Genomic DNA, 13,426 nt, shown 5'->3' on the forward strand with positions numbered 1-13,426 from the left:
CATATAATAATTATATCTCACAGACATAATTTATAAACATGTTTAACATTATTGACACCACTCCATTTCTCATATAAGTTTGGGCCCTCATCAATTGTGCTAGCATTAGTTTTAGCATAATTTGGAAAAACAAGCATGATTTTTGCACTTTTTCTAAAAGTAGCACTGCCAGCATAATTGGAATATTTTTCATTTATGGAAGGGAACATTGGCAGAGTCATGACTTGTTTGATCACTACATATGCAAATTATAAAGTTGCTATCAACATTGAAAGTAAGATAATTAAAATGTCGAAACGAGAGAAAACACTCTTCGGATACTTCACGTCAACAGTAAAGAAGAAGAACAACACATAAGTCAGTGGTGAGAATTCTGGTAAGTTATGTTAACAACTTTTAAAGTTTAAAAAATTAAAAAGTCACATGCCCAGTCACTTTCCAGTGGTTGAGACCTACCCACACTACAGTAGAGGCCCTCAGGATCTTCCTGTTTCTCAACAGTGATGCAACCATCAATGGCTTGATTAGAGAGGTACCCCTGCTGCCCAAGACACATCATTTAATGCCAGGAAGAGAAAGTGGTGGTGGAAGCTCCACTCAGAGTGACTTCCTTATTGGTCCTCTGCTGTCAAGAAGGTGCTTCTGGTTCAGCCACCTTCTGCTGCTTCATAGAGCTTTTTAGCTCAGCTCTCAGCCTCATTCAATAACCAGCAAGAGTGTGCACTGTCGGATTACTTACAAGCAAGTATGATGCCGCAATATAAGAAGTGCTAAGCTATATCAGAACACATTAAGTGTGATACAAACATCATACATTTTGATACAGTAAGTCACCACTTCTCATTTGGAATGAAGTGCAATAGTTAGTTGTGTTTTATCAGAGCAAGTGTGTTACTCAAAATAAAGAATATAAGATGTTTTATCAACAATAAATATGAAATTTTGGTTTTTGGACTAGTTTTGTGTTTTTTACTTTTAATACATTACAAGAAAGTAGCATAATTTTCAAAAACAAGCACTATTTTAAGCATAATTTGGAAAAAAAAATTTGGGCACAGCTAGTAGCATAATATGCTACTTTTACTAGCACAATTGATAAGGGCCTAATTGATTATTTTCAAAGAAAAAAAAACCCTTAAAAAAATAAGAACTGTGACTAAGAAAATCCAAATAAACTCCTACTTCTTCAAGTTCTCTTAACCCTTTCATTTGAATAAGAGGAAGGAGGTTATGTAATAAAGGTCTCTGTCAAGTGTTATCCTCTCTCTCTGCAGAGAGAGGCCTTCCTAAAGACTTTGATAGGGGTCTTTGGTAATGCTTCATCTTAATCATTCAACAAATGCTAGACCTTCCACACAATTTACAGGCTTCACCATCAACAGATATGATGAATTCTTCAGGACCAGTAACAGCTTCAGTTAGAATGTTTTTCTTTTTGGTGATGATGTGCTTCCATAGATAGTCTTGTTTAATTCTCTTTGTTGTTTCTACTTATATTCAATTTGCTGTTGTTATTCTTCCAGAAAGACCTAAAGGAAATTTGCGCATAACATAGTATAACTCACAAAGGAATCATGTGAGATGGCAAAGGCAACCAGTCTGGCTGAATTTATATAGTTTTCAACCATTGTGGATTCTAATCATCCATGAAATCAAAAGCTTTAGGTCCAAATGTGCAACAAACCATCGTTAAAGTTACTGACACCCTTTCTGCAGCAACAGAAAAATATTGATTGCTTATGAAAAGATGGATGATAAGGGAGACTCTCAATAAACAAAGAGCTTCATGTTCTCTACAACCAGTAAATAACAGTAATGCATTAGCTTGAGTGTTTCCAGCAATGAGATCCTCCTTATATTTAAGTTTCGGTAAAAAACAAAAGGTTTGCAGCATTTGGGAATTCAACACTTTACATTGTTAGCAGTAGTGTTAAGACAAGGGTTAATGTTTTCCCTATTTCAAATTGTCATTTGCATTTGAACATATCTATAATTTGTGAAATGTATATTTAATACTCTCACTATCATAAAAATCATTTCAAATAATATTACTATCATTAACATTGCCATTATTATCATTATCAGCAACAATTTTTTAGAAGTTTAATTGGTATCCCATTCATAACTAACGTTTTAATTTTATTTCAGTAATTCTGATAAATTCATCTCAAGATACTCTATTTAAGAGCGACGGTCAGGAAATATCGACCATTGAGTGGCAAGAGTTAAAAAATGAATTTCGCTTATTTTCCGACTATAAAAAGCTACTAAGAATAGAAGAAATTTAATGTATTTCTTTTTCTTCCGGAGCGCTTTAATTCTGAGAAAACTGAGAAAAACAAATTTGACCCGCGACGATCCCGAAAGGTCCCGCAAGCAAGTGTGAAATTGATATTTTAAACTGACTTTTGGTCTTCAAGGAAAAACGATTCAAAGGATCATGACACCGAATTTTGATAGAGTGAGTGCCGTTCTTTCCCAGAAACTATATGACTTATCTTTATTGTTGTTCATAAATAGCAAACAACGCGCAGGAAAGTGCTGTATTTTCAAACGTGAAAAATCCCGCAAATACCTCCTTAATTCAAATGTTTTTTTCACTATGTGGTATAATTCAGATATTCCTTTTAACTATGTCATTAGAGGGATTTAAGGTTGTCCTTGATAATATGTTAGAATCAGCACGGGTTTTCTTTACAGTGCCTCACGCGAAGGTTTTGAAATGACAGTAATTCATTCAAATTTTTTACAACGGCTGAGTAAACAATTCTTGTTGCGTGACCGTAACGTCAAGCGGAGTTTTTACACAGCAGGCCGGAATATACACGAAAGCGTACTGAAAACGATTCTGGTGTGAGCTTTTCGTCCTTTTTTATTGAAAAAAGGTAATCGGCCAAAGATAGGTTATTTTTTCTCATTGTTAAGGTGGAAGTTTTCCTTTTCAGTGTAAGATATTTTCCCTGATAAATATCAGGATGTAATTTGATTAGCTCTCGGCTAACCTGTTTAACTTTTATACTTGTTTTTTCCGCTTCCTTTGGTTTCAGAAGAATCGGAACAGAAACACAAAAATCATAGATGCTTTTTTAAATTGATATTTTCTTCAATTGTGAGGATTCATTTCTATTATTTGTTGAAGAAATGACAGAGTTGGCTAAAGTTCGAAGCATTTTATTAGCCGTAGTAAATTGAATTAGTCAATTAAATGCAAAGAGGAAATATTTAATTAGCGAAGTTGGGGTGAATTTGTTTTGCCAGTTTTGAGTCATCAGGGACGTTAAGTGCTCTTTTAGCTCCTTAGTCGGCGGTTCTTGCTCTTATGACCCCAGAGATAGGAGCAGATCAACTGAGGTTATTCCATTTCTGAACTGCAAAAGAGACATCGCGGGTCATAAGTCTTCCTTGTCAATAACTGACGTAGAAACCGAAATCGAACTTATTTTGGGAAGAGTATCTACATCCTTTTCTTCGGAGTTAGACCTTTCGGAATTAACGATTTGTCCCCGACACAGCTCATCCCTTGGTATTAGGTGGCGTCGAGGATCGAATCTGTGCTGAGTTCCTCCGCCAATCTCGAAGCACGGCGGACAAGCCCAAAAAACGCAAAGGCAGAAAGAGGACTTGGCAAAAGTGCTTGTTATTTGATATGGAAGAAACTGGGAATTTTTATTCCAGTTGGTTCAGGTATGTATACATCATTTTTCATCTTTTTCAACCAAACAGACCAGCTCTAAAATGGCGGTCCAATCTGACACTTCAATTAAAGCACTTTGTAAGCACTTTTCTTTTTGTTTTGTTTTGACTTTTTCAATAATTAAGTAGCCGTGACGGTCGCAAATTCAATAGCCTTTGTTTATTTAGTGTTTCTTTTCCTTTCATTATTCTAACATTTTATATTAGTGATTGTAGCAGCAAAAAGGTAAATTTAGAAGCCTTCACCGGACTCCTAAAATTACAGCTTTTTAAAGCAGATTCCCTGATGGCCTATAGATAGTTACAGGGAGACTCAGCCCTTAAAGGGTACCTTTATCAGGCTTCAGGTATATCAAAGGGTAGGGAATTGAAGAGTTGAAGTATAGGAAATGGCAGGAAAATCTATCATTTAAGTTTTTTAAAACAGGTTCCCTTACTTGTGTAAATTAAGACCGTAGTTGTTCAGAATAGTGATTATATCGTATCAGCAAAAACCTGCATTTTCCATCGATTCACTCAACAGGCATTTGTCGCAACTGCCGGGTTAAACTTGACATGCAGAAAATAGGGGAGCTGCCCACAAAGCTTCCGGAGACCAAGAACCTTTCTTACGAGGAAACTGAGACCATTGAGACTTCTGTAAGTTCTGAACTGGCACTCAATGGAAATAGTGTTATTAACAGTGGCACCAAACAAGGCCCGCGGGGCAAAAAAGATTAAAAAAAAAAAAAAATGGATAGGGACCTTATCATCACAAAATCTGCATGAGCGGGCCCCGTTTCCTTACTGCCTTTCCTTGAAATGTAACGAATAGGGATAGAAAGCACAAATTAACCGATTTCGTAGACCTCAGACTGTGTGCTGGTATCCAAGAAAACAATGCCATATGCTTATTTTGTGCCTTCTACGTCAGTTTTTCCTGAGTTCCGCAGATAATGAAGAGGTTTAATACCCCGTGCATTTTATGTCGCCCTTGCGTCTGCACACAGTTTAAATTTATTCAGCGGATTTTCTATTTTTATTCTCACCAAAATCTGAGAACTTGAAGCAGTCGCAACAAGTTAAAGACCACGTAGTCCGCGATGGTAAGCTGAGGCCAAATTGTTCTTTTAAGAATTAAGGGTTAATTTAAAAAAAACTGCATTTTTGCTTCCACTTGCCCCCACCTACACACACGCATCCACCTTATACCGCTAGGGATACGAGTTCATGTGATTTTCTCAAGGTTAAGGATACGGTGAATAACGCCCAGAAAAACGTTTCGGGTTTCCAATATACCACTCCGGGTTCCTTTACTACTCGCTTTAAAGTTCGTACTTATTTGTCATAATGAAAGGTATTTTATGTAATAAATTAGGCACTTTTTATCATAAACGAAGGCAGCAAAAAAGGTTTTATTTTTAGTCCATAATAAAGGCAACAAAGATCAGGAGGGATTATTGATCTTTGTCTAAGTGTTGGTTAACTTTGATAATTATGTACCCAATTAATTTTTTTTAATACAGTTTACCTTATATTTATTTTGCATCCTTGTCTAGGGTGTGATGTGTAACCTTCCAAATGCTGCAAGTACTCCTTGTTCGGTGGTAGCACATGACTTACTATAGCAAGAAACGTCATTATATTTACCATCAACCCTCCTAGAAGAAACCGAGACAAGCACTACAGGAATGAAGTCGGAAGAACCTAATGACCACCTTAGCGCAAAGCCAAGCAAGCGGTTTCAGCTGTTCTTGGTGAAATAGCGCCTAATGATCTAGATCTTCTCTGGGAATTTATTATGTCCTCAAAACAAAATGAAACTGGAAATCACACTTGTTCTAGTGGTTTGGATAAAGAATTGATGTACACGCTGGCAAACTGCTACAAAAATGCAAACGAAAGGGATTCTCGCAGGCAGATATTGTCCATAATGGCTGATAAGGTTAGCTTGGCAACAATTCAACAGTGAATCCAAGGCCTGACAAGTTATCGGTTTAAGGTCGCCAGGCAGCATGATGCAGTCCATGGCAGTGGAAAACTGGTGCCTACCAATGCACCAACGAAGTTATTCATACCTGAAGCAAAATTAGCGCATTTCCTAGACTTTATCACAAGCTCCCATGTATTTCAAGATCTTTCATTCGGAGCCAAGACAATAACATTGTCAACTAACGAGGTCGTCCAGGTTCCAAATGTGGTACGGAACATGATACCTGAACGAATGGTTTGCCAGTACCAAAAATATTCTGCCGAGCATGATTTCACACCAATGAGTCGCAGTACACTGCTAAGAATTCTGCATGTTTGTTCCGCTTCGACTCGCAAGTCATTGCAAGGGTTAGATTTCGTAAGCTGTTCTGGTGCGCAGGCATTTGAAGATCTTGTGAACGTTGTGTACCAGCTCGGGGAAAACGGAATGGGTCTTACATGGGCAAAAACACAAAAGGAAGCTTTAAAGGAGGCAAAGCGGTACCTCAAGACTGATTTCAAGGTAAAATAAGAAAGTGAAAAAGGGAAATAACTTTGTTGCGCGCCTGGCGTAGGTGTATTATGAATGTTACTCGACTGCCTACTACATGAGTGCTCTCTAATTGATTACTGCTCGCGTCTAGGTAGGTGAATAAGGGTGGATTCCCACTGTCGCGTAAATTTCACGTGCATACACACGTAGCTTTTAGGCGCGTAATTTAAATAGAGGCAATGTTTGAAAGGTCGCACGTAAACGTAAAAGTTGAGCGAGGTTTAGCTTTTACGTTTACTCGTGGCATTCCATACGTTCTTGTATTTTATTCACACCCTTAACCCTATTTAGACCGGGAAAGGTTTGAAGCCCCCTTTGCTTAAAAGTTGATCAATTTCGAAACCACTCAAGCTTTGAGCACCAAACCCAGCGACTTTTCCTAAAAATCATCTGGGGACATTTTAAAGTCGTCGTGACTTGTACGTCAGCATTGACGTTACCATGGCAAACGAGTTTTGAGAGCCATATTTTCCAAAACTTGCTGTTTTACTCATTCAATTATACCCTTACACTGTTCTCATACGCCGTCAAGAAATGCATTGTTATTATTGTGATTCCGTGAGTGATCGACTCCCCACTATCACGTTTAGTCACGAAGCAAAGAGTTTAGCGTTTCAAAATGGCCAAAACTCACCTAGTTTGGCTTTTCTATCTCACTCTTTAAGTAGAAACGCAACTTTGCAACTGTAAAACCTACAAGGATTAAGAAAAATGAGTATTTGGGGATCAAATATCCACTTTCATGGATTTCGAATTTGGAAGTGTTTACACAATTACCGCCGACCCACCATGAAAATTCCTTAACTTCGATACCGCCTTATAGAGATTTCCTTCAATAGCCCAAGCTAATTCCCAGGTATGTTTTAGATGTATGTCTAAATGTGGGATTTAACTAGAATGAAGTCAATTTGGAGTTATACCACATGTGCAATATTGCCGTCGAAAATCAATAACAAAACGGAGTTTTTGTTATCCATAAAACCTATTCCTCATTTTTGAATAATTTCTGCTCGGCGAGTGTCGCTTTTGCTCTAAAAGAATCTTCTAGTAAAAGAAGAACAGTGATTCTGTTGAAATAAAGTGTCCAAATTTCTCCGTGCGACTTTATTTGCGAACGAGAGGCAAGTTGATGTATGCAAATTTCACGTAAATGATTAGCCAATTTTGTGACTCCGACCACAAAAATTGATATTCTAATTTTTCTAAAAAATAAAAAGCTTTTGGCGGGAACAATCCACATCAGGTATCTTATCTACCTAAAAGCTACTTATGGACAAAAAACAAAAGAAAGCGATTTTTCAACTCTTGCCACGAAATTAAGATTTTGGTCGATATTTCCTGACCGTCGCTCTTAAAACATCAGTTGCTCAAAAGACCATCACCTCTACAAATCTGTTGTTATCCAGCATTTATTTGTGCTTCACAAGTCGTGCCTTATTCTACAGCAGATACCAGCCCTTTCTAGGAAAACCAGTTGCTCTAGGAGATATACTGTCACACTTTCACTTATATTTAGATTTATACCGCATCACCAAAAAGCCTCTGGACACTAAAGGTTGTATGCCACTTCTTGAACATGAATTTGATATGAAGGTGTTAAAAAAACTCCAAAAAACCAACAAAACTCAATAAAATACACACCATATAGTTTTGCTCATGTTCAAGTGAGCATGGTATATGTATATCATACAAAAGGTGTTAAGGAATGCCTGCTTGCTTGCTTGCTTGTCTTAATAAAACATTCACTTTATATTAACACTTCAGCCAGCCAAGGGTAAATCAAAGAGTTCAGGTAGACCATGCAATAGAAATAAAGCTTCCAGAATAAGAATATGTTTAAACTGAGCTCAACCGTTACACTTCTTCCAGACTACACAGTATAAAATGAAGTGCAAAATATTAGGACAGAAGTCGGGGCCATTACAGATATTTCAATAAATCTGTTTTAATTCCATTTTTAGGTTGATGTAAAGGTACTTTTCGCCAGGGTCTCAGTAAAATCATGAACAAAGCTGCAGTTGCTGTTACAATGAAGGACAAACAATGCAGGCCAATATTTCTCCCACATTGCACCTTGGACAAGTTTGGTGACATTCTTGCCAATTCTGGAGCACATATCTTTGGCCTGTTAAATAAATTGGTCTCCTCTTCTCAACCATGAATATGTATGTATTGAATGAGATGCAAGTCCCTGACACTAAAGTGTGTCAGGTACCATTTTAATAAGAGCAGCTGCTGCACCAAGTGAAGTAAGTAGTAACATTGACAGAGAGGATAATTATAAATTTAAGACCCTACTACATAAACACCTTAGTGAAATAGGAGAGCGGTTTTAGTATATTTTACTGTTCATGCTATTTAAATTGTTCATTTGATTTAGATAGCTTTTATTAATTGTTACTGACCGATTGTATTATTTATTAAATATATATTTTTTCTTTTATCCAAGCTGATGTGACCCCCTTATCAGTCAATGAAGTATAGGTAGAAGTACTGATGATTAGGTCCAACTCAGCTTTTAGATGCCACCTCTCTAAAACAAATTTCAAATAAAAGTATGCAGATTCAGATGTGATGATGATGCAAACATTGCTCCACATTTTCAGCCTGCTTACCGGCAGGAAGGAAATTAAGGGCTAAAATCAGCCAGGCAAACCAAGATTGAAAAGGAAAAAAAGAAGTTTCACCCGATTTTTGCTGTGTTTGAAAAGTCTTCATCCACAATTGAAACTGATTTACAGCCAAATAGCCCAACTGAAGCATTTCCAAAAGACAAATGCTATGAGACCATGCAGGGTGGAACTCAATCTCAAGTGCCTAACATGTTTTTTAGAGAACTAATGAAAATGAGTGCAGGTGGCAGCATAATAAAAAAAAATTGACTACAAATGAAACAGATAAACTAAGGAAAAGGATCAAGAACAAAGCATACATGAAGGAATATAGAAAAAAAAAACATTAAGAAACAATTGACTACAAATGAGGCAGATAAACTAAGAAAAAGGATCAGGAAAAAAGCATACATGAAGGAATATAGAAAAAAAAATAACCTTAAGAAAAAATTGACTACAAATGAAGCAGATAAACTAAGAGAAAGGATCAAGAACAAAGCGTACATGAAAGAATATAGAAAAAAAAATAACATTAAAAAAAACTTGACTACAAATGAAATAGATAAACTAAGAAAAAGGATAAAAAACAAACAGTATGTGAAGGATTATAGGAAAAGGACAACATTAAAAAAAATGCCTACAAATGAAGCAGACAAACTAAGAAAAAGGATTAAGAACAAAGATTACGTGAAGGAATATACAAAAAGAAAGAAAAGTGACCAAGTAAAATGAAAATTGTTAATAATCAAACTACTTGTGAAGCAGGAACACAGTTCATTGAAAAAAAAACAAAACAGTGTCCTGTGGTAAGTCAAGATAAGCATCTTTCACTGTTTGATGCTAAAACATATGGACAACTTCACCATCAGGAGTGGGCAGCAATTAATATAATGAGGTTTCATGAGTCCATGATTTTCAAAATCTGGCATTGCCGAGTTTGCCATGAAGCATGGCCATTGTCAGTAAAAAACAAAAAAAAAACAAACTATGTTTGTTCAAGATGTGTAAGAGACAAGAACAGTATTAAAAAGTTCTCAGCTCAAAACAGCATGATACCAGCTCAAGTTCCAAAAGAATTACAAGGTCTAACCCAAATAGAAGAGATGTTAATTGCTCGTGCTTTTCCAGTTATCAGTGTTTACACAAAGCCAGGTGGATAAAGAGCCTATAAAGGTCATTGCATTAATTTCCCCCAAGATATACAGGATCTTGCAGACACACTACCAATATATCCCAAAGAACTCCCTATAATAGTAATAATAGTGGAAGGCAAGAATAACACTTCTAAAGATTTAATTGTTCGAAGACAAAAAGTTTCTATCGCTCTGCAGTGGTTAGTTGACCACAATCCTGTGTACAAAAACATTAAAATTGATTATACTTGTTTGTCTTCCCTTCCAACTGAAGGAATTCCTAGTGACTTGCAAAAGTTTCATTGTACTAAAATCAGTGATAATGAAATAGATCCAGATAGAGGTCCACTTGATAGTGATGAAATACCATTCAATAATGAAACAGAGTTAAGCAGCACTGTATTAAATCCTGTTGTTTTGAAGCCACAAAAGCAGCTAATAAAGACAAACTATTACAACACCATAAAACTGCATGGCCAAGAGGGGAAGCAAACCTGTAAATGAGTTCAAAATTCAACTACCAGCAACAATGGCTTTTCTCACTCTTTCCCTGATGGTACAGGCAATCCAACTAATACTGCTACAAAGCGACATGCAACCTTGGGTGAAAAAGTAAAACATCAATGGTGAATGGGTGTACAGATTTGCAAGACATCCACGATTTGCTTACTGGGCATTCAATATGATCCAAAGACACAGACTTCTTGGTCAGGGTAGTATATTTCTTAAACAAAATCCAAATGAAGCCAACCTAACTGTTGAACAACTCAAAAAAATGCTTACTACCAATAGCTATTCTTCACTTATGTCTAAGCTGATGCATTATGCCAAAAACATAACTGGTAGCACTGGTTATTGGCAAAAGTCAAAAGATTGGGAAACCAAAATGCAAGATGTAAACAACTACATATGCATAACACCTTTGAATGAGGATTCTTTTGAAGAAGATTACAACACCAAAAGTGAAAGAGAAGAGTGGATGCTTATGGCAGAGTTGACTATTCAAACAACTGATACTTGTGAGAAATCTACACCTGTACCACATGCATATTGGCATCAAGTGTATCAGTATTTCACAAATGATGAGATAAATGCATTGCCTACATGGATAAACAGAGAAAAACAAGAATAGTGCTCACCATTCCTGTGAAACAAGAATCATAGATACTTCAACTTTTAGTAGAATGCAGCAAGTAGCTTAGGGCCAAGTCGCACTAGAGGACAAAACTGTTTATTTATGTCAAAAATCTGTCATCACAATGAAAAACCAAGTGCGAGTCCGACAAAGAAAGATGCAATGCAAACGAGATGCATCTGTTCAACTACTTGTACATTTGGATGAAAAAGACATTTGGTTAACAGCATTTACAGATGTCTTGGAGTCCCTCTTCGCCACCCACCCGACAATCTCATTACTTAGTGACTTGAACACAATAGAAGAACTACTTACGGATCTTCAAGACATAGAATTCAAATATAATGTCAACAGAAAAGTGATCAATGAAATATCATCATCTTCACTGTCAAGTTAAACTGTCCTACAGTACAGAATTAACAAAGCCAGACCACCAACTAAAATATTTATTTACAACACTTAAGTATCAAGACTTCAACAAATTTTCATTACCATGTTCTGATTCAATGTTACGTTACCTGCTATTTGAAAGCATACATACGAAACAAGTTAATCTTATTTCTTACCATGCTATTGATGTTCAAGATGTTACATTAATAGCAGAAAACCATTCACATTGGTTTTCACGTTCAAGTTCATATGCTTTTTTTAAGATTACTAAGTTCGCAAAGACTAGTGCATGTATGTTTCTGTTCACAAACATTGTACAAACCAAAACCCCTTCTATATGCTTCAATCAACATATTGTAACTGAAAAATTCAGTGTTGTTTTTTATGCTCTTTCAAAGCAACAGTTATACAATACAACACAATTCATATTCTTTGTTATGTTATTGTTTATAATGTTACATTAATAACAAGAACTATTCATATCCTTTCACATGTTCAAGTTATTAAATGACTTGGTTAATATTACCAAGCCCTTAAAACCTTAGTACAGTTTCCATGTTATTCTTATCAAAAACCCTTTTATCAATTGAAAAAAACTATTCCTCAGCATAAACCCCCTTATCAAACCACAAATTGATCACTCGTTGGCACTCTATCGATAGGTATACCTAGTAATTACGTACTCTGGGAGCTCGAAAACAATAACGTTATTGTATCAAAAAAATTACAACTTTGTAGCGGATAAAACCGAGAGAAGGTTTAAAACGCCTGAAAAATGTTTTTCCATTCATTTGAAATAAATCTCATGAACCACTACCAGAAAAGAAACGACATCGCAGGTCAGTCAGTTTAAGTCGAGTAAGTAAAGTTTGGCTCAAATTTGATCCACCAAAGAAGAAACAATAACTTTCAACATACTAGAGAAACGTAAACACAGAATAAAGTAGGTGTAATAAACTAGAAAAGGTCGCAAAGTCAGACGGCAAACAAAAATGGCGTCAACACAAACGGATCAAGAGTAGATCAGTTCCTACGAAGTTTGAGGACGCGTGGTTCACAGCAGTTAGGCTACATTTCTTTGAAAGATTTCTGCAACGTTCACTTTCTTCCTACTCTTCACGATTTATGAAAACAAAGCATTATACTCACAACATTTTCGCGTGGATCCGACGATTCATCCGGCCTCCACAAAGTTTGAGCTTTTGTGAAGTACAAACTGTACTGTGTCACATGATGATGGCGTGACCACCCTGCGTGCACATGCTTGCGCTTCCCAAATGCGCTATGTCGAGGCCGTGTAACGAAGGCTCTGTAAAGGCCCGCAAACCCAGTTCTTTGTAAGGGCAGGTTGTAACATGTCAGAAAAAATCCCAGAAGATAGGGGATTTCACTGTTTCCTATCCGTACAAGAATTTGCCAATAGATGAACATACATGGAGAGATCGCCAGAAGCTTGCCTTAATATGATGGATTACTGACGCCATTTCATTTATGACTCATGGGTACTGGAGCGGAGCAATGACAAGATTGATGGCGAGCTAAAACTATTGCTGATATCCCAGTAAAAATAGGATTTTTATATATCTTCAATGATCGCCGATCATCGCAGAAATCTAAGACGCGTCGGGGAAATAGAAACGCTCCTGATTTTCCCGATTTGTCAGCGACCGTCTTAGAGACACAGACAGTCAAGTTAATGATATTATCAGTCAGAAAACTCTGGGAATGTCGGAAACTGTGAAATGTACGACCATCTAGGGTCTTCCCGTTACATGAAAACTAGCCTTAAGGCTATGTAGGGTTGTGTCGGGGTATACACAACTGTGTAGGGTCATAGAGGGCTATCTATGGCCGTCAGGTAAAGCTGTTTGTGACCGTGTGAGGCTGTTTAGTAATGTATTGTGTCAAATGTGACTATGTGGAGATGTATGTGACAGTCCACGACTGCGAAGGGCCTAAT

This window comes from Pocillopora verrucosa, chromosome 14 (genome assembly GCF_036669915.1).
Source record: "Pocillopora verrucosa isolate sample1 chromosome 14, ASM3666991v2, whole genome shotgun sequence".
NCBI classification, from domain to species: Eukaryota; Metazoa; Cnidaria; class Anthozoa; order Scleractinia; family Pocilloporidae; genus Pocillopora; species Pocillopora verrucosa.